General features: G+C 43.8%; 1 protein-coding gene across 5 annotated transcripts in view; it reads right to left on the minus strand.

Annotated features, from left to right (window-relative positions):
* Window positions 1–27,609, minus strand: part of FAM160A1 (family with sequence similarity 160 member A1) — a 299,486-nt gene that overhangs the window by 143,914 nt on the left and 127,963 nt on the right. The window contains exon 1 of one of the 5 annotated variants that reach the window (XM_021101516.1): window positions 8,037–8,965. The exons of the other annotated variants lie outside the window; for them this stretch is intronic. The gene's annotated coding sequence lies outside the window, so the exon portion shown is untranslated. Of the gene's footprint in view, window positions 1–8,036; window positions 8,966–27,609 lie in introns of those variants that run through there. 5 annotated transcript variants of the gene reach the window in all.

The following is a 27,609-nucleotide window of genomic DNA, read 5'->3' on the forward strand; positions in this document are numbered from 1 at the left end:
GAATATAACCCAAAATGTCAACCGTGGTTATTTCTGTAAAGTAGGGTTGTATGTGTGTGTTTATTTCTTTAATTTGATTTGTTTTGCATATCTGTATACTCTCAATCTCTACAGTTAACAAGTTCACTGGCATTAATTTTAACTATTGGGATGAAAAAGGCTAGTCCCCTGGGAGTGCCTTTTTTTCCTTTCTTTTTAGTTTCTTTCGATTTCTAATAAGGTACAATGAAGAGTGAAATTTTTCTCAATCTTGATTCAAAGAACTCAAAGACCTCTTCAGGGATCATGTGAATAAAGGCAAGCAAACCAAATTCGATGGCCTCAGGATAAGAGCTGTGTATCTCTGGAACAATTGCCTTTCCTCACAAATTCAGGTTTGTAAGCAATTTCTGAACTGGGATTTCCAGGTCAGAAAGATTGTGCTGTTTGCTTTTCTTTCTTTTTTTTTTTTACACTTTTCAGGGCCTCACTCGTGGCATATGGAAGTTTCCAGGCTAGGGGTCGAATCAGAACTGCAGCTGCTGGTCTACGGCACAGACAAAGCCATGAGAGATCCGAGCCACATCTGTGACCTACACCATAGCTCATGGCAACGCCAGATCCCCCAACCCACTGAGCGAGGCCAGGGATCGAACCCGAATCCTCATGGATACTAGTCAGATTTGTTTCCACTGCACCACAACGGGAATTCCTAATTTCTTCTTCTTAATACAAAACAAAGTACGTTCTTTACAAAAAATATTTTAAATTCATATGCCCAAAAAAAAAAAGTAATATCCCTCGACCAGACAAAAACAACCATTTTGAGCCCCAGACATACTACTTTAAACAGCTACGTGTGCACATTTGCTAGTTCATGTGGTTACACCAAGATGTCTCACCCAGCACATACTGCTGTTTAAACTGGGTGGAGTTGGGGTTTTTTTTGCCATTTTTTTTTTTTTGTGCTGAGCAACAGATGCCATTTTAACGACATGCTTTAACATTAAATACATTTATTTAACCAATCTGCTAATGGCTAGATGTCTAGTTCCCTTCCAGGTTTCAGGGTTATAAACAGTGGACAAGGAACATCCTTTTAACTGAACATTTGAGCATAACCTTGATCCTGTTCTTCAGCTGGAACCCCAGAAGCAGAAATGCTGACTCAAGGGGTGTGCACACCTGAAGGCTGCTGATGTACCTAGGCTCCCAAAAAGCTAAACCAACTTACACTCCCAACAATTAGTTCGGGAATGAAAAGGATCCAGTTTCTACAGGCTCACGAACACCACTGACCAGAAAGAGGATTAACTTGTTTCCTGGACTAATCTCTAGAATTTCACTTTTGGAGGTCAGGGGGGAATCATTTCAACAGCTGATCAAAACAGAGGAATTTTCTGGCTGTCAGTTAAATTAGAAATTTTTACTCTGTTAGTTTCACTTGAACCGCAGAATTCTGTCAGACCCACTAAGGCAAACAGAAGGTCACCTCTACAGGACTCTATTTAATTCAGTGATCTTGATTGAGATAATTGTTGTAAATTCATATTTGACAGCCCCTACAGAGATCAGCCTCCCACCAAGGACTCTCAGGCTAAGACAGTTGTGGCCTTTTCATGTACCTGCTTAAGACACAGTGCTATCTGTAGCCTGGTACCTGGCACATACTAAATGGCCCCCAAAATGTGGTTTACTATCAGTGTTCTATTATAAGCAACACAACTTCAACATGACATAAGGAGGACTTAAATTCCAGCTGCTTTGATCCTCTTTTTTTACAGACGAGGAAACTGGGGTTCACAAAGCTAAGCTTAGAACGCAGGGTTCCTTGAGGCCAGCCTGATACTCTTTCTCTAAAACTATTTGATCTGTTGGCAGGCTTTCTCTGTACAGAGTGAAGGCTAGAGACACCTCAATTCACACAATTACACTTAATCAGACCAATCTGAGGCTTAGGTCTACAGGCTCAAAATACACTTGGCTTATAGATAGCTGCAACTCTCTGAGGCAGGTATTTTAAGCTGCAGGCTAAAAGCAAATGGGTTTATGCCCACCTCAGATGATGATGAATGATTGATTATAAATCTCTACTCTGATCCAGGGTTTCTGATTGCTCAAGTCAGAGGGATGAGGACTAATTAAAAACGCTCGCACAGTCATCACCGCTGATTAAGCATAATCCGCTGCTGAGAGTACAAGCGCAGTGCCTTCTCAAAAATGACAGCGGAAACAGATGAACTTCCACTTGGCACTCCCAGAGGCTCTGTGTTTTGATTTCGGGGTAAATGGGCTTTCCCTAATCACCTAAGTCACACACAGAATGGCAGTCCCAAAACCCTGGACCAAACTTGCCTCTTCTTTCCGAGCAGGGGCTGGCCAGGTCTGGTCACGGGGTGCAGGATCAATAAATAAGCAGAGAAGGACTGGTAAACAGGTCTGTGGGTATGCTGTAGGGATTGTCTCAAAACTAATTTTTCTAAACACCTACATCACCGAAAGCCACGGCGTGTGCTGCTTTGAGCAGAAGGAAATGCATTTGCCACCAAGAACAGCCTGTATATGGGCTCCCTCTCTAGTGCACTCCAGCCCTACAGTAAGTGGCTTGTACTGATCTCGCTCTACCCCTTCAGGGCCACAGTGCTTATCTGACAGTCAGCAGGGCTGTTGTGTTCTCCCAGGAAAAACGTCACCAAGGCAAAACACTGACAAGTACTTGCTTTTTTTTTTTTTTTTGCTATTTTTTTGGGCCGCTCCCGCGGCATATGGAGGTTCCCAGGCTAGGGGTCGAATCGGAGCTGTAGCCACTGGCCTATGCCAGAGCCACAGCAACTTGGGATCCGAGCCGCGTCTGCAACCTACACCACAGCTCACGGCAACGCCGGATCGTTAACCCACCGAGCAAGGGCAGGGACTGAACCCACAACCTCATGGTTCCTCGTCGGATTCGTTAACCACTGCGCCAGAACGGGAACTCCGCTTTTTTTTTTTTTAAGCTGCACTCGTGGTCCACAGAAGTTCCCATGCCACAGCAATGACCAGAGCCACCGCCGTGACAAGCCAGATCCTTAACCCTCTGAGCCACCAGGGAACTCGCAGGTGCTCTCCACAAACAAGGCAAGATGGATGGTTCTCACCTCTGTCCTCAAAGCAAACCTCCACTCACCAAATACTTGCTCCTGAGCTGAAAAAGGAAGGACAGAAGGAGGCTGATATTTTCAGCTCCTCAGCAAATAGCCCCATCCCCAACACACCCCCACACTGCACCCCTATGCAGGAAAGACGCCACCACCAGCCTCCTCTGTGCCCTGATTTAGGAGTTAGAATCCTTATGTAGCTTCAGGATGTGAGGATAGGCGACTGCCTGTTATGCTGAACTGAACGTGCCCCACTGCCTAAGGAGCGTTTACCCATCTTCCTCCAGGGGGTCCCTGCGCCGGTTCTGTGTGTTTGCAGTGGGGGTACCCAGGGGAGCAGGGCGAGGAACAGTACCCGGTCCCTGGAACCCTCACAATAGAGGGCGTGTTTGGAGAATTGGCTTAAAACTCAAAAGCTTGTTGAAGGAAAACATTTCTTATGTGAACTTTTGATCTGCTTGATGTATAAAGAATCAGAAAAATGAAAAGGGGTTGAAAACGCCATGATTTTGCATTAAATAGCAAGGAAAAGAGTTTTGAAATTAAAGACACTTTCACACTGCAACCATAAACTAAGGGGAAAGGGGAAAAAAATAAGACTCTCAGCTTGAAAAGTCATCCTAGTTTAAGCAATAAAAGGACAAAACCAAGAAAAGATACAGAAAAAACAATATCACAATTGTTAGGCAGCTGCACAACCTCCGCTTTCTGAAAAACAGGATCAGCACTGAATCAGCCCTGCCACACAGCCACATCCCCTCTGCGCCTTCCATGTGAACTGCCAGCAAGTGAAATCTATATTTCCTATTTGGTAACTTTCTGATGCATTCCTAAGTGTCCACCTGTGTCTTTTTCTTTTCTTTTTTTTTTTTTTTAATTCTTGCCCTTTTACCTCATTCCCTTCTTTACTTATCACTCGCTGGGCCCTGGAGATCGATTCTGGCCCAGGTTCTGGCCCTGTAGATATCAATGTCATTTATGTAAGTGTGAGTGGGCCTCCATTTTCCAATTAATTTATTCAACAAATTCTACTAGGCCCCAAGTTCAGTGCTAAGTACAAAGCATACAAACACCAAATAAGTCAAACGTGTCCCCATTCTTAAGGAAAGCAGCGTCTTAAAAAATGAGGGTTAGGAAGTTCCTATTGTGGCTCCGAGATAAAAAACCCGACAAGTATCCATGAGGATGCGGGTTCCATCCCTGGCCTCCCTCAGTGGGTTGGGGGTCCGGCGTTGCTGTGAGCTGTGGTGTAGGTCGCAGACGCAGCTCAGATCCTGCATTGCTGTGGCTGTGGTATGGGCCAGCAGCTATAGCTCCAATTAGACCCCTAGGCTGGGAACCTCCATAGGCAGACAAAAAATTTAAACATGAGGGTTAGATATGAAATCAACCATCTCTTTAAGTTCTCAAGTTTTTGACTTATTTCCTTCTTTCTCTGATTTTCAAGACACTCACTTCAATTTTTTCACTTCCATTATCAATCACCTTTAACAGCCCCATATAAAAACTTTATTCTCTAGCACAGGGATTCGCCAGATTGGTTCACGAGGCAAGGAGGAAAACACAGCAAAGGCATTCTATAAAAATCAAGGCCTCAAAAAAATGCAGAGCAGCACTGGAGTAGCTGAGCATGGGATGTGAGTAAAGGTTATGGGGGGGGGGGAGTTCCCTGGGGGCCCAGCAGTTAAGGATTTGGCATTGTCACCGCTATGACTCAGGTTGGATCCCTGGCCTGGGAACTTTCACGTGGTGAGGTGGGTGAGTCCCCACCCCCAAAAAAGGTTGGGGGCGGGGGGGTGGGGGGCGAACAACAGAGAAGAGAAAATATAACTGACTCCTTCTCCTCAGAAACTGGAAGCTGGAGTTCCCGTCGTGGCACAGTGATTAATGAATCCGACTAGAAACCATGAGGTTGCGGGTTCGGTCCCTGCCCTTGCTCAGTGGGTTAAGGATCCGGCGTTGCCGTGAGCTGTGGTGTAGGTTGCAGACGAGGCTCGGATCCCGCGTTGCTGTGGCTCTGGCGTAGGCCGGTGGCTACAGTTCTGATTCGACCCCTAGCCTGGGAACCTCCATATGCTGTGGGAGCAGCCCCAAAGAAATAGCAAAAAGACAAAAAAAAAAAAAGAAAAAGAAACTGGAAGCTGACCCCCTGAGAGTCTGATCATTGGGTCATTCAATCCTGATTGCTTAATGAAAATGTACAAATCACCAGATATGATGCCTGAGTGTTCCAAATGTCCCTAATTATGAGCAAGTTAGAGGAAGACCTTTAAAAAAAACACACACACACTTCTCCTATTGAAAGGGTTCCTGGCACATCAGTAATTAAAACACCTCAGCTCCCAGCTACATTAGAAACATGATAATTATCTTTGTTTGAAATTTGCTGTATAACACTTAAAACGCTTCAAATCCTAGGATGACAACAGAATACAAACTAAAAGACCACTCGTTAAGGCTCCCGTCTGTGACTGTGCTGCTACAGCTCAAAGTTAAGAGCTCCCCCTTTGGGAATAACAAGCATTAATGCAAAGCAAAACCACAGTGAGAATGGCCACTGTTTTAACAAGTCTACAAATAACAAATGCTGGAGAGGGTTGTATAAAGAGGACCCTCCTACACTGCTGGTGGGAGTGCAAATTGTTATAACCACTATGGAAAATAGTACGGAGGTTCCTCAGAAACCTAAATATAGAAAAACCATACAATCCAGCAATCCCACTCCTGGGTACATATCTGAACAAAATTATAATTCAAAAAGAAACATGCACCCCTATGTTCATTGCAGCACTATTCACAATAGCCAAGACATGGAAACAACCTAAATGTCTACCGACAGATGAATGGATAAAGAATATGAGGGATTAAGACATATACACAAAGGAATACTACTCAGCCATAAAAAAGAACAAAATAATGTCATTTGCAGCAACATGGGTGGAACTAGAGATTCTCATACTGAAGTGAGTCAGAAAGAGAAAGACCATATGATATCACTTACATGTGGAATCTAAAATACAACACAAATTAACCTATCTATCTACAAAAAAGAAACAGACTCACAGACATGGAGAATAGACTTGTGGTTGCCAAGGGGTAGGGAGATGGACTGATTGGAAGTTTGGGGTTGGTAGATACAAACTATTACATTTAGAATGGATAAGCAATGAGGTCCTACTGTATGGCACAGGGAACTACATCCAGTCTCTTGGGATGAAACATGATGGAAGATAATATGAGAAAAAGAATACATGTATATATGTATGACTGGGTCACTATGCTGTACAGTAGAAATTGACAGAAACAGTAAATCAATTATACTTTAATAAAAAATTTTTTAAAAACTTTAAAAAACAGTTCTCCAAAGAAAATGCATGATGATCAGGATTATCATGATGCTATTATTAGCAGCCCCTAATTTTTTTTGAGTCCTTACTTATGTGCCATGCCTCTACCAAGTGCTTTGTTACATACCCCGAGCTCAGAGAGACTAACTTGCCAAAGGTCACCCAGCCAGGAGGTGTCAGAATAAGGAATCCAAACATGCCACCAAAGAGTAATGTCAAGGGAAAGGAAGGGGCAGGAAAGAGAAGAACTGACAACTGTAAACATCCTTCTCTTCCCAGAGCATAGTCTACAAGATTAAAAACTATGAGAGCTACACAAGTTGAATGTGGAACCACTAGAGAAGTCCAAACAAAACTCCAAAGCGGTCCCCCAATAGGTATCAGAAAACCCGTCACTGGAGTTAAGACAGTGGCTCAGTGGTACCAAGCCCAATTAGCATCCATGAGGATTCGGGTTCGATCCCTGGCCCGACTCAGTGGGTTAAGGATCCAGCATTGCCATGAGCTGTGGGGGTAGGTCACAGACAAGGCTTGGGTCCTGCATTGCTGTGGCTGTGGTGTAGGTCGGCGGCTACAGCTCCAATTCAACCCTAGGCTGGGAACCTCCATATGCCGGGGGTGCGGCTCTAAAGAAAACAAGGAAACCCACCTTCTTGCCCAAGGCCGGTAAAATTCGAACAAAGAGAAATAAAATGGTGAGGCTCATGAGAGAAAAGTGATTCATTAAGAAGGCGCCTCCCTTTTTATGCCCTGGGTGTGGCCATAAAAAAAATGGAGACAAGGTGTTGAGTGAGCAGGGACAGTGTGCCTACTGTGTGCGAGTCGCCAGGCTACTGCCCTGGTCACGGTCACAGGCTCCCCATGCTGGAGAGAAATGCCAACCCCTGCATGAGGAAGAGAACCCGTGCACAGCACCTGTGAAGGGGAAGCGAGGGGCCCCCAGGCTCTTCTCCAGGAGCTCTGGCCTCCACAGGTCCTCACCTCAGAGGAAGTCCGCTCGGGTTGAGGGCCCACCCCACCCAGCCCCTAGTTCAGGATATTACACTGAGAACAGCACCTCCTTCCAAATACTGAGTTTTAACTCTTTCTTTTCAATAACAGAAAACTCATTCTTTTTTTGGAAGCCCTTTTCCTTAGGATGCAAAAATGAGAAGGTATCCTGGTTATCAAGCCCTCGGAAAAAAACTCACAGCCGCAGCCCCTCCAAGAATAAGAAAGGGGAGTTCCCGCTGTGGCACAGTGGGTTAAGAACCTGACTGCAGCAGCTCAGGTGGCTCCAGAGGCGCACGTTCAATCCCTGGCTTGGTGCTGTGGGTTAAAGGATCCGGCATTGCCACAGCAATCCCTGGCCCCGAAACTTCCATATGCCCTGGGTGTGGCCATAAAAAAATTTTTTTTTAAAAAGAGTAAGAAAGGTCCAGCACTATTCCTTGCATTTCACCATGGCCTTGCCTCATCTCTGAAGAACTCAGAAGTAAAAAGCACATCATGGCCTAGTGGGATCAAATAAGCCAAATTTCAGATCCCAGCCCAGCCACCTACAGAGACAACAACTTTGAGCATAGTACTTAACCTCTTTTGGCTGCAATTTCCTCTGCTTCAAAACAGGGGTGATAGCTTCCATCTTATGGCATCTTGTGGGCATGACATGACGGTGACTTTTCACCTTCTTGGTGTGCTTGCCCAGCCACAGCCCCTTCTAAAGGAAATGGTTAACATTCCCAACCAATGTCTGGAGCCAGCCCTTGGCAATGACTTCCTGTACACACACCCACCCCCACACACACCCACACACACACACACACACCCCACCATCATCATCATCACCACTGCCATCATCATCAACCTGCTTGTCACATAATCTGACAGGACCAAAGAGCAGGAACCTGGCCTAAAAGCAACTAATCCCTAGGCTGGCAGTGAACCTATGACGACATGGTTTAATCTCAGAGATGACAGTTAATTAGCTCAGCCACTCAAATTCGCTTAAAGATTTGAACTGAGAGGTAAAGCCAGCAGGCAGCAAGAAGTGCAACAGACAAGCCCGAATAGCAGCCTGGACAGTAGCTCAGCTAAAGTGAGGGCAGACGCCCGGAACGACCCTCCACAGCCCTTCAGCTGAGGCTCCAGAGCCAGCGGGGATCCAAACACCTTCCAATTCCAGCCTCCAGGTGTCCAGCTCCCTGGCCGTCCTGACGCCTGGCTGTTCCCTTCTCCTAGGGTCTAACAATAACTTCCTACGGCCTGAGCTTCCTTAGAAATAGAGGTAAGGCAGGTAAGGCGCCTGCACCCACCTGTCAGAGAGGCAGAGGGGCTGAGAATCAGGTAGCAGACTGCTCTGTTGGACTTCCCTGAACAGACCAGGAGAAAGGATAGGAGCCAACTGGCAAAGAAAGGTTGAAGATGCCTTTCAGGGAGTTCCTGTCGTGGCATGGCGGAAATGAATCTGACTAGGAACCATGAGGTTGCGGGTTCAATCCCTGGCCTCGCTCAGCAAGTTAAGGATCCAGCCTTGCTGTGAGCTGTGGTGTAGGTAGAAGACGCAGCTTGGATCTGGCATTGCTGTGGCTGTGGTGTAGGCTGGTGGCTACAGCTCTGATTCAGCCCCTAACCTGGGAATCTCCATATGCCACAGGTGCGGCCCTAAAAAGATAAAAGACAAAAAAAAAAAAAAATGCCTTTCAGAGATCCAGGCTGGCGGAGAAAACAACCCAGGGGAGGGGATCCCCTGTTATAATAGGTATTGAACGTCTTCAAGAAGCTCCGTGGAAGGAAATACCAGGCCTGAAGACCTCATACCTGTCCTTTGGAGGCGGAGGGGGAATAGTAATACTCTAACACTTCTTGGGATTGAAATAAAGACCAACGTTGCAGGTTTTCTCCTTGGGATAAATTTTCATTAAGGAATGAAAAAAAAACAGACCATCTAAGACCCCTCAAGACAAAAAAAAAAAAAACAAGAAACCTTTAAAGCAAAGTCTCCCTCTTCTCCCCACCCAAATACATAATTTAGAAACTGACAGTCAACATGCAGGAGCCTTTATACGAAGCCTGTGCCGACACCCGCCTCTTCTAGCCTGGCCTCCAATCTCACACCAGCTTTTCTGGAGCAGCTTTGGGGTCCCTTTCCATTTATCATTTATTTTATTATCTGGCCTGCAAGCCAGTTTGTTCCACCACATGTTTCTGGTTTAAATATGAGAGTTCTGTATTTCAACGCAATGGACAGGGGTTTTCCACAGACGTCCCTGATGGATGTTTCACAGCCACCTGCTTCGCTGCCTCTCTCGAATGGGTATGAAACACAGCAAATTTGTTTGCTGTTCATTTCAAAGAAGCAGCGGACAAGCACTTGTACACAAATCAAACCTGGGGAGGGAGACAGGGGGACCCCAACAAGCCACAGCATCATTTATCGAGATTTACTTTGCCTCAGACCACTGCTCAGCTGAGCTTGAAAACTGCTGTTCCTGTTCGCTTTTCTTCCAGCCACCAAAAGAACAGGGCTCGCTCAGAGCAGCTGCAGTTTTGACAAAGCATTCACTTCTCACAGGGGCGGGAAGGAAGAGGAAAATTCAGCTCTGAAGCCACTGGCCTGGGTCCATCCGATATGTGATGAGAAATCCCTGAGAGAACACGTGGGCTTCTGCTTCGAGGGACATGGTTTCTGTTCTGTCCTCTCAGTGCTCGAGATTCATGCCTTCCCAACACTGAGTGGCAATAGCTCAAGGTAGGCAGTGAATCACAAGAGACTTCAGTGAGTGTTTGCTGCAGCCTATAAATAAAGTCAGAATCTTTGAAGCCAGTAAACCTTCTGAGGTCTGAACCTCTCAAGGTTATTCATTTCCAAACCTTTCCAGGAAGGATAAAAACACAATCGAAAGAAATGTGGTTTACAACAAACAAAACTTCTTTTTATTTCTTTTTTTGGCTACCTCCAAAGCATACGGAAGTTCCCCACTCCCGGGCTCTGGGGGTGAAACCTGAGCCACAGCAGTGACAATGCTGGATCCTTAACCCATTAAGCTACAAAGGAACTCAATGAACAAAAAAAATTTCTTAATGCATGAAAATTCCCATTTTTAATTGCCAGGGGCACTAAACTAAAGCACTGCAGACGCCAACATCCTACTCCCTCTGTCACCCCAAAAGGCTCATTTTCCAACAGGGTTTGGAAAGTAACAGAGATGAGCAGCAAAACAGCAGCTGCAAGGAAAAGCTAGGATTCCAAATTATTTTGATATGATGAAGTTGATACAATGGGCTGAATAGATTCAATTCCTCACTACACCTCAAAGAAACATCAAAACATTTATGCAGGAGTTCCCTCTGTGGCACAGCTCCTGTCTCTGCAGCAGCACAGGTTCGATTCCCAGCCCAGTGCTGTGAGTTAATGATCCAGCATTGGTGCAGCTGTGGAGTGGGTCACAGCTGTGGCCTGGATTCGATCCCTGGCCCAGGAACTTCCATGGGCCTTGGAGGTAGTCAAAAAGAAAAAAAAAAAAAAAAAGATGAAACTAACAGCAAATAACTTTTTAGGGGCTTGGGTAACTTTAAGTAGAGATTTTCCATTTGTTGGGAGGACCTGCCCGAGCTCTCCCTTCTGGCCCCCACCCCTCCATACCAAGGCAGAGACCTTCAGCCACTGTGGCCTTACAGGAGCCAGGCTGTCCTGACTCCCATCCATGCTGACTGGGCAGAGCCCTTCAAACTGTCTCCCTAAGAATTTAAATCAGAATTGGAAAATGCGGAATGAATTTCTCTAGCTGCTTTACTCACTGGGACCTAAACTCGGGAGGTATAAATCAGCCCAGCTGAGCTGCATGGAAAGAAAGCCAGTTCAGTGAGAGAGGGAAAGACAGGAAGTGCTGGGCTGGCATTTGAATTCCCAGTCTGAGGACAGGCCAAACTCAAGTTCCTTAAGACACCACAGTCCTTCCAAGAAATTTCCCTTTTTATTTTATCTGGTAGGGAGTCCTGTGATTTTCAGCCTATTTCAGGCAGGGCTGGGACTGGAGCAGCACACGCCTGGGTTGAGAGTTCAGTACTACTGGAAGGATCCTTTAGCAAGTAAAAATTAAATGAGATAATCATCAAAATTCAGAGGCAGAAAACTGACTTTGATCAAAAAAGAGGGAGTTGACATACCATCTGTGAGTCTGACTCTGATTTCTGTCCTGTATTTATCATAGCATCTCAGTTCAAAATCAAAGAGCCTCACGTTTCTGTGTCAAATGGGTGACACTCCCCTTCCAAGGTCATTTCTCCCTGTCCTCTCTGCCCCCCCCAATCCTGACACACGGTGGCCAGTACCTCTTGCAGCTTCCTTTGAGTGTTAATTTGCTCGAGCTAACCTTCTTCTCCAAAGCCCGCAGTAGTTTCCAACTGCTTGACGTGTCAAATTAAAACACCCAATAAAGTGTGGCATCCATCAGTTCTCCATTATCTAACCACTGTCATAACACACTATGCCTAAAACTCACGACTAGTGCTGCCGTCAGGGCTCATGTTCATCATCTCATGATCACAAGACACCCACTTAGTGGACAGCAGGACACCTGCTGGGGCTTCCTCTCAGAAATGTAAAGATAAGGGGCCCCAGCGTGTGAGCACTTCAACACCAGTCACGATTCTTCCATTAACCAGCTATCTTTTCATGTCTATAGGCTGGATCCCTTCTCTACAAAATAGAGCTGCTGGGAACTTGACCATTGCTTTTAGTTTTTTTTTTCTGCCTCAACACATTGAAGAGGTGTGGCCAGAACACAAGAAAAAGTACACAGTAACATAAGAGAACAAGATAAAATAGGTCATGCTCCCTGACTGAAAGAGCCAGAAAGAGATGGCTGTTGGCGTGGCCGGGTGTCTCGGCAGAGGTAGGACCTGAGCTAAGCGGAGACGGAAAGGAAGGGTCAGTTGAAGGATGCGGGCTTATGTCACTCGAGCTGTCACTGACTTTTGTGTTGGTTATTGACCCCTGGTATTGGCAAGGCTTTAGGAAAAAGCACAAATTAAGAGATCATCCTGGGAAGGAAGAAGAAAGGATTCTAAAAATCCATCCAGGAGTTCCTGTTGTGGCTCAGCACTAAAGAATATGACTAGTATCCTTGAGGATAGTGTTCGATTCCTGGCCTCGCTCAGTGGGTTAAAGATCTGGCATGGCTGTGAGCTGTGGTGTAGCTCAGATCTGGCGGTGCTGTGAGCTGTGGTGTAGGCTGGCAGCTGTAGCTCTGATTCAACCCTAGCCTGGGAACTTCCATATGCTACAGGTGCAGCCCTAAAAAGACAAAAATAAATAAATAAAAATCCATCCAACAGTTATTGAGAAAAGGGTCTGTAAAGCAAAAGGTAGTGCCCAAGGCGGAACCCAGAGGTAAGCGGGTGTGGCAGCTGCTTCTAACCCGAGGGCAGGGACCACAGCTGCTTTGCTCACACTGCGCCCCCAAGCCTGAGAGCACCTCGCTGACTGCCCAATAAATATCCACTGGGAGAAGACATAAATGTAGCCCCCACCTTTAAGGATGGATGGGGTTTTTTAATGGAAAATAAAAGAGAGAGAGGCTATGTTGTCCTTTCCCATCAGGATCCCTAATAAATATGGCATCAATTTCACTTGAAATGAGCCCTCCTAGGGAAAACCGAGGGAGGCGTGTAAACCTCACATAATAACCGTATTATATAATAAATGACCAAATCCCACCAGGTTAGCAAGTAAACAAATCTGTCACTCGCCTCATTCTCTGTGCTGATGCGTTAGCCAAGAAAGAGCCTTTACTAGAAAAAGAGTAATAAGACCCTCCACAGGGGTGAGCCTGAACCCCGCCCTCCCTATCATCAGTCCAGAGTCGGGCGAATCTGTGGATGCCAAACCCCTGGTTGGGAGGGCGACGGTACTAAGGCCATTTTATAAAAGGGACTGAAGCATCTGCGGGGTTTTGGTATTCGCGGGGGTCCTAGAACCAGACCTCCAGGGATAAGGGAGGACAACTATATCTAGTAATTTGCTCCAGAATGCCACTTCCTCTTAAGCTGATTTTTCCCCTCCAACTGCCCCAACCACAGGCAGTTATGTCACCTGCACCAGATCCATGCCGTCCCAATGACAAACGGTTCCCTTAAACCAAATGTATTACCATAGCAACAAAGGGACTACATTTGCTGTTCTCTACCTGCCACGACCTGATCAATTATTTAACATGCCCATACTACAGTGACACTGCATAAATGATCGTGCTCATTAGCAGCAAGAGTCGGCTCTGAGAAAACCACAAACACCAGACAGCCAAACTGATCACGAACCAAAGGCACACACATCTGGGCAGTGCTGGGAGAGATCACAGTGTAAGGGAAGGAGGGAGAGAACAAAATCTTCTCGGTTTTAAGCTTCCACTTTTGAATGATACGAGCACACAAAGCTCCCAGCTTTTATTATTTTTAAAAAAGGGGAAACACGGAGCTCCCTGGTGGCCCAGCGGTTAAGAATGCATCATGGTCACTGGTGTGGCTTGACTCCAGGCCGGGGAACTTGCACCTGCCGTGGGGCACAGCCAAAAATATATATATATATATATATAAAATTTTAAATAATAAACAAAATAAATAAAAAGGGGAAACATATAAACTGACTTTATACCTATCACATGTTATCAAAAGCTGCTAAAAACAGGCTGATGAGATGAGAGGATCAGAGAGAGAGAGGATGAAATCCATCATCAATGGGTCTCATGGTTTTGGTTTTGGTTTTTGTTCTGTCTGGTTTATTTCTCATTAGGAGAACAGGCAGCGGACTGGAAAATTGGATCGTGAGGGGAGGGTACAGCAGCCAGCAGCCAGCTGTGACTGTCCTCTCCCTCAAACCTGGTTAAATCTCCATGGATGTCCCCTGGGGACATGCCTGTAGAGAAGGCTGAGGCCAGCCACCTGGTCCGTGAGAAAGGGGAGGGTTGACAAGGACGACCAGAGACGGGGGCCAGGGCAGGACCCCTGCAATCAGGCCAGACACACCTCAAAACCATACCCAACAACTCTATCTTAAGCCTTTGGGTGAGTTCAATCCAGACGGCACTGGGTTAGGGTGGCCCCGTGTTCTCTGCCCACAATGACCTAGTAGTAACAGGCTGGTCACTGTAGGATGGTCACTGCGGCCTGATCACTGCAGGCTGCAGTCAGCACTGTGGCTGGAACAGAGGGTAAATGGCTCTTGACTCACTTTGTCGTGCTTTTTCTTACTTCCTTTTTCTTTTCTGGCCGCCCCATATGGATGTTCCAGGGCCAGGCCTTGAATCAGAGCCACAGCTACAGCAATGCTGGATCCTTAACCTACTGCGCCAGGGTGGGGATCAAACCAGCGCCTCCACAGAGACAAGCTGGATCATTAACCCACTGTGCCACAGTGGGAACTCTCTGTTGTGCTCTTTCTTGTCACCCCTCGGAAAGAGGAGGAAACATGGAAAAAGGGGCTAGCCCCCTGAAAGAGTCTCATTTTTTTATAGAAGGCCATAGTCTGATAATGAAGATTTCACACAGACAAGAGTTTACAGTTGGTTAAAAATAACCAAGATGACCCAGAAAGGGAAACCCTAGTTACTGACAAATGAAAATGCGTATCAAAAAGTTTGAAGAGCCCCTTCATATACAGAGTTCCTATGATATTTTTCTAGATACAGTCCTCTGTCTTTCTGCTTTGCCAAAATCCAGCTTGCCACAAGCTGCAGCTACCAAACATTGATTACAGACTGCAGAGATGACTTAATAATTTATGAAAACTATAATTTTCCAGTAGGGTAGTAAGTCTTTCTACCACAGAAATTCATTTTTATTACTGTAAACACAAGAAAACCTCTTAAAAGATCATCATCAACAATTATGTCACTGTCCATTTGGGGAAAAAAAAATTTTTGAGAACATGGAAAAAATTAAATATTCACCCCCAAATAACTCTTTTTCCCTTAAAAAATTCTATCTTCCCTATCATAAACACCTCAGATGATGTCTAGGGTAGCCTGTATAATACAAACTGCTCCTATTAAGTGGATACATTATCAAGAAAAGAAGCTAAGATTAGAGACACTTCACACCATGGTAGGATTTTATTTATATATGTACATAAAATAAGAATATGCACCTGGGGGATCATTTACACAACTAAGCGTCTTGCTGATAACCATATAAAAAAGTTTACAGCAGATATCCTCTCACATCTGACAGTACACGGGACATGATTTATGACTGCAGTTCTGTTTCTGTAATGGGATGAATGCCTTTAGACAGATCGCTCCTCTCAACTTCAAGTCATACAGCTCCTCTCAACTTCAATAACTTGACGTACATGCAAACACATGTTTACAACATATTACATGAGCCATGGACCACAGCGTGTTCTAAGAAAGCCCTTTGCAAGTTTGCAGTCTTTCCTTCTTTTTCTCTTTTTAAATTTGTTTTATTAAACTATAGTTAGATTTACAATGTTCTGTCAATTTCTGCTATATAGCAAAGGGACCTGGTTATACATACACATGACATTTTCTCATATTCTCTGCTATGGTGTTCTGTCACAAGTGATTGGATATGGTTCCCCATGCTGCACAGCAGGACCTGGTTGCTTATCCATTCTAAATGTAATAGTTTGCATCTCCGAACCCCAAACTCCCAGTCTAAGGTTTTTCAGTCTTTCTACTTCTCCACTTTAACAACTTTGTTGGCCGTATAATAGAAGCAATCCATAAATGCCATTTAGAAGCAAAGCGAATTTTCTTCTCCCAGGAGATGAGGACTTCACGGCTATTGGTCACGCTATTCACTCTACCTTCTTGCCAAGAGCAGGCACTCTCATTTGTCACAGCACTAAAAATCACAATCTACAATGTAAAGCTAAATAATGTTGCACTTGTACATATTTGCCTTGAGTTTTGTTTATGAATTATCTCTGCCACTTACAGAAAACAATCAAAGCTTAAACAACAGAAGTCCTATGCATCACAATAATTTATTAACTGAAGTATCGCTGATGTACAATACTATCTAAGTTACAGGTGTACAATATAATGATTCATGATTGTTAAAGGATATATGCCATTTACAGTTGCCATAAAATATTGGCTCTATTCTCCGTGTCATACAATATATCCTTACGGCTTATTTTATACCTAATAGTTTATAACTCTCAATCGCCCTACCCCTAACATTGTCTCCCCCTCTTCCTTCTCCCCACTGGTAACCACGAGTTGTTCTCTGTATCTGCGAGCCAATTTCTTTCTTGATATTCACTGGTTTGTTGTATTTTGGGGATTCCACTCATAAAGGATATTATGCAGTATTTGTCTTTCTCTGACTTATTTCACTTAGCAACAACTTTGGTTTTAAGAGAAAAAAAATTATAAACTTCAAAATGCCCAACAATGACAAAGTCATTCCATGCGATTATATCACACAATGCACAGCCATTAAAAACAGCTCAAGACAAGAGTAATTGAACTAGAGTGAAGGAACGGAATAGAGGGCCTGAGAAGTAGACCCTCACATACATGGTCATGATTTTAAAGGAATGCACCAAAGCAATCCAATAGGTGAAGAAAAATCTTTTCAACAAATGGTGCTGGAATAACTGGATATCCACATGGCAAAAAAATTACCCTTGACCCTTACCTCACATTCCTCACGCAAACTGACTTGAGATATAATATTGATACACTCATAAAAGCTAAAATCATAAAGCTTTTAGAGGGAAATATCTACTATCTTCCTGATTTGAGGGCCGGCAAGCTCACGTCACAGAAAGCAATAATATATATATATATATATATATATATATATTTTGGCCTCACCCACAGCATGCAGAAGTTCCTGGGCGAGGGACTGAACCCATACCACAGCAGTGACAATACCAGCTCTTTAACCTGCTGAGCCAGCAGGGAACTCCAATAATATTTTTTAAATAGTAATAAATATGACTTAAAATTTAGAAATTCTCATGAAAGACACAATTAAGAAAATGAAGACGCAAGTCAGACTGGGAGTAAAAATCCACGACACATGTATGACAAAGGACTAGTACTCAGATCCATAAAGAACTCAGATTCATAAAGAACTCCAACTTAATAATCAAAAGATGAACAATCCAATTTTTTCAATGGACAAAATACTTGGACATGTCGCAAAAGAAGATATGCAATTGGCTCCGTGTCATTATACCACTACATACCAGCCAGTGACCAAAATGTAAAAGACGGACTAACTCAAGCATGGCCGGTAACAGGAGCTTTCACATTTCACTGGTGGAAATGGAAAAGGGCACAATCACTTTGGAAACAGCTCCGCCAGTTTCTTACAGGGGAAACACATCTTCACCCTATGAGCTAGCTAGTCTATTCCTAGGCATTTGCCCAAAAGAAACAGGAAAAAAAATAATATATATATATATATATATACATACACACACACACACCCATGTGAATATACACACATATACCTATATCTATAGACAGATAAATATAAACACACATCTATCCACAAGAAGACTTGTAGAAGAATGTTCATAGCAGCTTTTTCACAATAGCTAAAAAACAGAAACACTCTGGATGTCCACCAATACATAGGAGAGTGGGGAAAACTCTGGAATACTCATACAAGGGAAAACCGCTTAGCAATAAAAAGGAATGAAACTACTGAAGCACACAGGAGCCTGGAAGAATCTCAAAAACATTACACTGAGTGAAAGAAGGACCGCACCAAAAAAAGTATACACAAGACCCTTGAACGACATGGGTTTGAAGTGCATGGGTCCACTTATACGAGGATTTTTTCCAGTAAATACATGTAGGTACTGTAAATGCATTTTCTGTCCCTTATGATTTCTTAGTGACATTTTCTTTTCTCCAGCTTACTTCGTTGTAAGAACATAGTATATAATAAATATACAGAATATGTGTTGATTGACTATGTTATTGGCAATTACATAGGCTATTAGTTAAGTTTGGAGAGAGTCCAAACTATACTTGGATTTTCGACTGTGCGAGAGTTCAGCGCCCCAAATCCCCATGTCGTTCAAGGGTCAAATGTATACTGTATGGTTCCATTCATGTGAAATCATAAAACGAGCAAAATAAATCTGTCATTAAAAAAATCAGAACAGGAGTTCCCTTCATGGCACAGTGGAAACAAATCCAACTAGGAACCATGAGGTTGCGGGTTTGATCCCTGGCCTCGCTCAGTGGGTTAAGGATTGGGCATTGCCGTGAACTGTGGTGTAGGTCACAGATGAGGCTAGGATCCCACGTTGCTGTGGCTCTGGCATAGGCCGGCAGCTGTAGCTCCAACTTGACCCTTAACCTGGGAACTTCCATATGCCATTGATGCGGCCCTGAAAAGCAAAAAAAAAAAAAAAAGAACAGTGGTTGCTTCTGGAAGGTTAGGGGGTGGGAAAGGGCCATGGAGGCATTTTCTAGAGTGATAACGATATTGCATAATCTATGTCATGATAGGATCTGAATTACACAGGCGTACATGTTGGTCAAAACTCAGCAAATATACATTTAAGATGTATGCATCTCATTGAGCACAAATTCTTATCAAAAGAAAACCTGTAAATAAACATTGAATTCTAGTTAATGATAAGCATGCTGAAGTATTTAGAGAAAATTTCCTGATAGGAGCAATTCAACTTTGTAATGTGTCAAATAATTAAGATGGCTTAATGGATAAAGAGAATAATAAAGATGACTAAGGCAGTACAGAGTGATGCAGAGTCTAGAGGATACCTACAGATCCTAACTGTTAAATTCCTTCAATTTGGCTATGTTTGAAATTTTTCACAATAAAATTTTTGAAAAACATGGTGAGAAATGTATATTATTGACATGGAAAGATTATTTGTACATATATATAGAGAGAGAGAGACATATATATATAGACACAATACATATACATACATACATAGTTAAATACAAAAAGCAAGATATGACAGCATCGTTAAAATGGTTGCATTCTAGGTTTTTAAAAGGTAAACATACCCACAGAAGAAGGGCATGGAAGATAACCATAATTAGCATATTGGTGCATTTAATAACACATTTTTACTCCACAGAGAGACAGGGTATTTTCCATTTGTAAAATAAAAAAAGCACAGTCCCCTGGATTTACCTAGCCCATCTTAACTATAATCTTGAACTGAACAGCGCACATGTTTTTCAGTCTCCAGGGGGAGTGCTCTTTCTAGTTGGGGCAGCCAAATGAGAATCTGTCAGATCAGGCTGGGTTTCAGGGTCTCTCTCCACGTGTTTCCAGGCCTCCTACATATAACTCTACCATCTCACTGCATCTTCATACTGTTTTGCAACTGTATATATTTCCACTAGACCATCCATTCCTACTTGCCGAATTTCAAGTATCTCTAGAGATTAGCCCAGTATTTAGTACCACGGGACAGTCAATGAATGCTAAGTGAATATGAGGATCAACAAATGAGCAAACAGCAACTTCAAGAGGTCCTCAATTCAAAAAAAAAATGCCTTCGCCCAGGCTCTACTATCACTGAAATTTTATCACTACAAACTGTTACCTTTGGATTCACTATTACTGTCACCAGAAAAATGTCTTAGAATGTAAAAACTCTTATGAGAAGAAAAAACGTGAAGTCACCAAAACCCACTCACAGGTGGCCAGCTCCTTGAAGGTAAGAGGAAGGAATCACGTCATGGCTGGATCCTGAGAGCAAGGTCCCTAGGACAGGAGAGGGGCCGAAAACACGCTCGACAGAAACCGTGCATCCAGCGGCTGACAGGTTAGGTAAGAGGTTAACTTTAGGGAGGGCTGAGTAAAGAGCATATGGGAACACTTCACATTATTTCTGCAACTTCTCTGTAAATCGAAAATTATTTCAGAATAAACAGACTTTTTGCAAATGCTGATGCAGGTGCTCCGAGCCACGTGTGGAGCAGGGCAGCTAAGGAAGCAGGCGGTATGCAGGCCACAGAAAAGGAAATCTCTCCTTCCTGTTCCCAAGTTTGTCCAGGACCAGCCATGCTGTCGATACTTTCGATCGTTAAGAAAAATATGTGGGCCTCCCAAAGGGTATCTGCCCAACCAAGAAAGGGAAATCAATCCTTGACCAGACTGCGGGTCCAATCCAGATCACCACATGTCAACAGGTACAGTGGGGAGGAAAAAAATCTCTTGCAATGTAGTCATACCTACCCAAAACATAAGGAGTAACTGCACCAGGAACAGAAGTTAAAAAGCACTTCCAGAAGCTCCCTGGGAGAGAAGCCTGGTGGGAACAAAGCCGGGGCCCTGGGGTGCAGCAGACCTAGGCCCTGGCCTTCCATTGGCTGCCTTGTTAATTCCTTGCTGTTGACTTGTTTGTCAGCTGAGAATGACAAAGAGGCAAATTTCACACCAGAATAAGCTCACAAATGGTGCTCTCCATCTCTGAGGGCAGAAGTCACATCTGCTAATGTATTTTGTACGATCCCTGGCTCATCTGCTATGTATTTTGTACTAACTACCCCCTGAAAGTAAAGAGCTCAATAAATGCTTTCATTGGTGCCAATGGAGGAAAGAATTTGCTTCCCATCTCATTTACTCTCCTCTAGTAATATTTATGAAATACCCATTTATACAAGGCTAGCCCCAGGCTAGGGGCTATTTGTATTTCCTTCCAAAGAACACCTAACACTGTTCTCAGAGAGGAATTTCATCCAATCCAAAAGGAGGAAAAACTGTTGCTTTAAGGATTTCTAGGGTTTATGTTGGAGTAGAAGTTTTGGAACAAATGTTCCTTCAAAGTTACAGGTAATTCTGGGAGTTCCCTTCATGGCTCAGTGGTTAACGAATCCGACTAGGATCCAAGAGGATGTGGGTTTGGTCCCTGGCCTTTGCTCAGTGGGTTAAGGATTCACTGTTGTCGTGAACTGTGGTGTAGGTCACAGATGAGACTCAAATCCTGCGTTGCTATGGCTGTGGTATAGACTGGCAGCTGAAGCTCCGATTTGACTCCTGGACTGGGAACCTCTATGTGCCATGGGTGGCCCTAAAAAGCAAAAAAAAAGAAAAAAGAAAAAAAAAAAAAGTTATAGGTAATTTTGAGGGGATGCTGGCTGGGAAAGGGTAGCGTGGACAAGAGCTGCCTGGTAGAGAAGTGGGCTTTTCCAACTTTTGAGCTTCCTATTTATTCTGCTCTGTCTTTGCCAGACTGCAGATATCCCGAGAGATTGGTGTCACCTGGTTTCAAGACTCAAAATGGGTTCTAATTCCAAATAACCGATTTTTGTTCAGGGCCAAATTATAAGCTTTGCAAGAGTAATAAAGTCGTAACTTGATCCTGAGACCCTTTCTACACAAGAACACAGGTGATGTTTTGGTTCAACCAAATGACTGTGGATCAGTGGTGGGCTGTTAACCCAGAAGGCAAGCAGAAGATGGCCTATTCTCTCTCACCCTCAGCCTTCAACGCATATCCAGCTGGGTCACACACAGCCATTCGCATCTTTTTAGTTCTTATGCTCTGATACAGAACCTTTATATAGGCCAGATCCCACCCGCCAAGTCTACCAATTCCTGAGCCAGCAACCTAAGGGGACAATGCTGGCCAGTGATCAGACCCCAGAACCCTTAATGTTACTATACTGCGCATACTCAGGTCGCCAGCATCTTCTCCCCTGAAGGACTAGGCCTGCCTTGGTCTTTCCTAGATCTTAAGTTGCCAGGGGGATGTTTTTCCTTGTAAGTGCTGCACCTTTCTGAGATAATCGAAGAATAAACAAAAACTGAGGGAGTTCCCTTCGTAGCTCAGTGGTTAATGAACACATGAGGATGCAGGTTTAATCCTTGGCCTCACTCGGTGGGTTAAGGAGCAAGCGTTGCCGTGAGCTGTGGTATAGGTCACAGACACAGCATGGATCCTGCATTGCTGTGGCTGTGATATAGGCCGTCATCTGCAGCTCTGACTCAACCTCTAGCCTGGGAACCTCCATATGCTGTGGGTGAGGCCCTAAAAAGCACACAAATAAAAAAATAAAAACTGAGTCACTCAAAAGCACGGGAGCCACAAAAAATTACACAATCCTGTTACACAATCCTCTCTTCCCACCTCCCATTTTGTACCTCTTGCCTACCTGCTTGGTAAACCTGCTTGGTAAGGCCTGCCCGACGGCCCAGCACCTCCTCTGTCTTCACCCTGAAATGGCCCTTCCCGTTTTCATCCTATAGTCTCTCTTTTCCTCCTGAATCTCTCAGACCTGAAATGCCTGGGGAAAGAGACTCTAATTTCAGTACTACTTCTGCTTCCCAGCGCAAGTTAACGCCACTGTTTAAATAATACATAACAGCATCTCTCTGGTAAACACTAGCCCAGACGGTCCTTTTCAGCTCCTGCTCACCTGTATCCTTGTGAACGGCTCCATCTCCCTCAGAGTCAAAACTGCAGTTTGCAAGGTGTTTAATTCAGGGGGCAGGGGAGGGGCTGAGAGAGCAAGGGCAGCTTTTCTACAGGTCATGATAACTTTGAAAACAAATAATAAAAAGGTCAGAGATGCCCCTTGTTTATTTAATAGTCTAAGAAAACATTTCCTACAAAATAGGACTTGAATCTAAGAACATCGGCCACACAAGTGAACAATGTATAATGCTATGAAAATAAAAATATATTAGATAATGGGAGTTCCTGTCATGGCTCAGCAGAAACGAATCTGAATAGCATTCATGAGGACAAGGGTTCAATCCTTGGCCTTGCTCAGTGGGTTAAGGATCCCGTGTTCCTGTGAGCTGTAGTGTAATTTGCAGACCCAGCTTGGATCCTGCATTGCTGTGGCTATGGCATAGGCCGGCAGCTGCAGCTCCAATTTGACCCCTAGCCTGGGAAACCTCCATATGCTGTGGGCACAGCCCTAAAAAGACAAAAAAAAAAAAAAAAAAAAAAAATTAGATAATGCCTTAATTATCAAATGCTAAAAAATATACATATTGACTAGAAGGAAGTAGTAAGTGGAGAACTGGAGTTTAAAAGAATACTTATGGAGTTCCCGTCGTGGCCCAGTGGTCAATGAATTGGACTAGGAACCATGAGGTTACTGGTTCGATCCCTGGCCTCGCTCAATGGGTTAAGGATCCGGCATTGCCATAAGCTGTGGTGTAGGTCGCTGACGCAGCTTGGATCTGGCGTGGCTGTGGCTGTGGTGTAGGCCGGCAGCCACAGCTCTTGATTAGATCCCTAGCCTGGGAACCTCTTGTGGCCCTAAAAAGACAAAAGACAAAAAAGAAAAGAAAAGAATACTTAAAGTGCTTTAACTTCTTTTAAAACTTTTTCTTACTTTCTAGTTTCAAACTCACTCCTTATCATCTAAAAATTAGATAGAGCTATCACATAATCAACAGAGACAGTGGTAACGAGGCACTGAATTAAAGGGGTGCTGCTGTGGGTAGGAAATCTCAACTAGAAACAGGTTCTTCCTGTTGAAGATTAGAAAGTCTCATTTTTGCCACGCAATGTCATGTTTGACTTCTCTTTTGTAGACATGCAAGAATTTATCCTCTTAGGTAATAAAGTTGATTTGTAAATAAATTTAAGAAATAACTACCACTCTTCTAAATCTCTTTCCGTCTTAAATAACTGGCTTCATATCTGTACGGTCTAAAAGTCAGCATTCTCTTAAGGTTTATCTTTTTTTTTTAATTCAGTGGAAATACTTTCTCGGCAAAGGTCACAGAAAACTCAGCAGAACCTTGCAGTCACAGTAAATATTTTATTAACTGTCCTGTCCAAAAGAAAATCTCCACTCTCTACATACTCCCTTCCCAGGTCAATCCCTTACCCCCATTTTCCAAATTCTATTCTACCCCTATATGAATTCTACGCCCAAAATATAAGTGGCACCTGCCTCAGTTTAAGAACATGATTTATTAATGTAGATGTGCTAGGATCTGGGAACTGATCTGTGGCTTTCTGAGAAAGCAATATTGCAAAACACCTTTAAGTAAGTCACTGGCCAGATCCTGGCAGACTATCCGTCTCCTGGGTACAGTATAATCTGCCCGAGTTTATAAAGAAAGCCTCCTCATGGCTGATTCCTGATTTCTCTCAATATCTAGCTCTAGGTAAGTGAAAACGGGTTTGCAGATGGTCCACAGCTCAGAAGACTATTAAACTGCTTTCCTTTTTTAGAAACCCCAAATTACAGCACCAGCTAGCCATTAAGTCAGAAGAAGATTTCTGTTTGTGGCCACTGGGTTTATGACTCATGGCCTTAAACAACAACCTGATTCTGTGGTCGGTCACAGCACACTCAAACAACGAAAAAAGCTCTGCTGAGTGCGCGCCCGGCAGAGATGGGGTGGTGCCATCCCCTTGCCTCCCGCAGCCGCGACAAGGATGGCGCCAGCCCTCATCTTCAATATACTTAAAGAATTCAAACGACTGCTGCGCTGACACATTTGTTTTCCTACATTAACTTCGTCTCCTTGTTCTGCAATCAGACTGTGCCCAGGTTGTTTCTCTCTACTTGCCCCTTATTTGTCTTTGTAGAAGTAAGAGTTCGAACTCTACTGCAATCCCACAGGTGGGAAAATGCTAGATTCTTTTGGCATCTTTATTCTTTCCAGGCTCTGCTCAGTTCAGTGCTTCTCCCCAGGTGGGTCAGGACACACCATGTTCCAAACGTCTAACTCTCTCACTGTGACAACACCAGGCTTTCTTCACAGCATGGACTACCTTTGGGCAGAGCCTAACCTCATAGCCTTTGTCCTCGGATCTCCAATCTCTGGTTCTCATCCTCTCTCCTTTCTAACTAGAATTCCACTCAGGTTTGCTTTGAAGACAAAACAATAGAAATGTCCCCTGGGTGCATGAATCTCTATCTATAGAGAAACTAAAGAGACGCATTCTCTACACTGGTTATATAGTTGTGTTTTTACAAACTGTGAAAGACATAACTGCTGATAGATTAGCCTCACCAAAAGCAACTCATGTTCAGAGAAAGACAGATATCATATGGTTATTACTTATATGTGGAATCTAATTTTTTAAATGATACAAATGAATCGACAGAACTTTGTAAATCAATTATCATAGAAAAAATAAAAATCTTGAAAAAAAATTTTTAATGATAAAAATGAACATATTTACAAAACAGAAACAGACTCAGATTTTGAAATCAAATTTATGGTTACCAAAGGGGAAAGGCGGGGAGTGATAAATTAGAAATCAGGGAATAACATATACACACTACTATATATAAAAGAGATAAAGAACAAGGACCTACTGTAGGGCACAGGGAACTATAGTCCATATGTTGTAATAACCTACATGGGAAAATAACCTGAAAAAGTGAATGGATGTATGTATATGTTGAATCACTTTGCTGTACACCTTAAACTCACACCACGTTGTAAAGCCACTATATTACAATAACATTTTTAAAATAATAAAGAAATAAGATGAGCTATTCTATGCCATTCCGTTTAGATCTGTGCTTCTCCCATGTATTTTTAAAGTATATATCTTTCCACAAATAATTGGAATAAGATCTCCTAGGGAAAATCTTTGCAACTCAGTTATTTTAAAACATTTATCAGGTACAAGCTACTGTGTTTAAAATTGGCCAGTGGCCATTTCCAAAGTGAGATTCCTTCCCCCCACCACCCCGCCCCCAATGGTCCTGATTGGCAATTAGTCATCTTTTCCAAAGCTTGGTTAGATTTAACGAGAGTGTGCCCTTCAGCGTGGAGCAAGGTATTAAAGTGAACTTTTTTTTTTCCCCCACAAAGCCTGGTTGTGTCCTCAGATACTTCCTTAAACCTATATTAATCAGGATGTTTGAAGTTACAGGTGATAGAAACCTAACTCAAATCTGCTTGGGCCAGACAGGAAATATGAGCTCATCTAGCTGATAGCACTTGGAACAGAAGAAAACTGGAGTCGAGACAATACTCGGCCGCCAGCCACCTGACCAAGTCTCTGCTTATCTCAGTGTCTCTTTGTTTAATGGCCTCCCTCTCTCTACTCCATGGGACTCTGGAAATAAACTCCAGGCCACCATTTGTACTGCACTTATATCCTAAAGATGTGAATGTCTTGCCCATCAGCTGTAGCCCAAAATCCTTTAGAAAGGATTCACATTTGTCTGATTAAATCATGGGAGTTCCAATCATGGTGCAGCAGAAACAAATCTGACTAGGAACCATGAGGTTATGGGTTCGATCCCTGGCCTTGCTCAGTGGGTCGAGGATCCAGCGTTGCTGTGAACTGTGGTGTAGGCTGTCAGCTACAGCTCCAATTGGACCCCTAGCCTGAGAACCTCCATATGCCACGGATGTGGCCCTTAAAAAAAAAAAAAAAATCATAGCCATCTCCTGAACACATCACCGAAGCCTGGAAGATGGGGCAGCCTGGGAGATAGGGCTCGCTCACACGTGTACTACACACATACTAGCACATGTGGCCAGGTTAGGAAGTTGGAAATGGGGAGGTTACAGATCAACATGATTACTGTCCTTATCAAAAATCACACGAAATGGGAATGAGGCCTCCAAATGGAAGGGGCTGTTATTACCAAAACGGCAATGAAAGAAAAACATCCAGGGCAGCCAAAACTGTTAGCTATGTAGAGTCTGCCATTGGCCTCTTTCAAGCAAAGACGCGGTGGCCATCCATTCGGGTGTGACTCCCAGACTCCTTATATATTTTGAGAGAGGGAGAGCAACCTGTCACCCACTCAGATGATCTGTTGGATATATTCTTGATCAATAATTCTGAACAACTGGGCTCTGGATGCTCCCCAAAAGAGAATAACCTTGAATTCTCTGCTGCTTAGTTCTTATCAAAAGCTTACTTTGAGGAAATAACATTCAAAAAAGATTCCAGGAGTTCCCGTTGTGGTGCAGTGGTTAACGAATCCGACTAGGAACCATGAGGTGGCGGGTTCGGTCCCTGCCCTTGCTCAGTGGGTTAACGATCCGGCGTTGCCGTGAGCTGTGGTGTAGGTTGCAGACGCGGCTCGGATCCCAAGTTGCTGTGGCTCTGGCGTAGGCCGGTGGCTATAGCTCCGATTGGACCCCTAGCCTGGGAACCTCCATGTGCCGCAGAAGCGGCCCAAGAAATAGCAAAAAGACAAAAAAAAAGATTCCAAGGAGGACTGGCTGTCCCTCTATAACAACCG

This window comes from Sus scrofa, chromosome 8 (assembly GCF_000003025.6).
Source record: "Sus scrofa isolate TJ Tabasco breed Duroc chromosome 8, Sscrofa11.1, whole genome shotgun sequence".
Lineage (NCBI taxonomy): Eukaryota > Metazoa > Chordata > Mammalia > Artiodactyla > Suidae > Sus > Sus scrofa.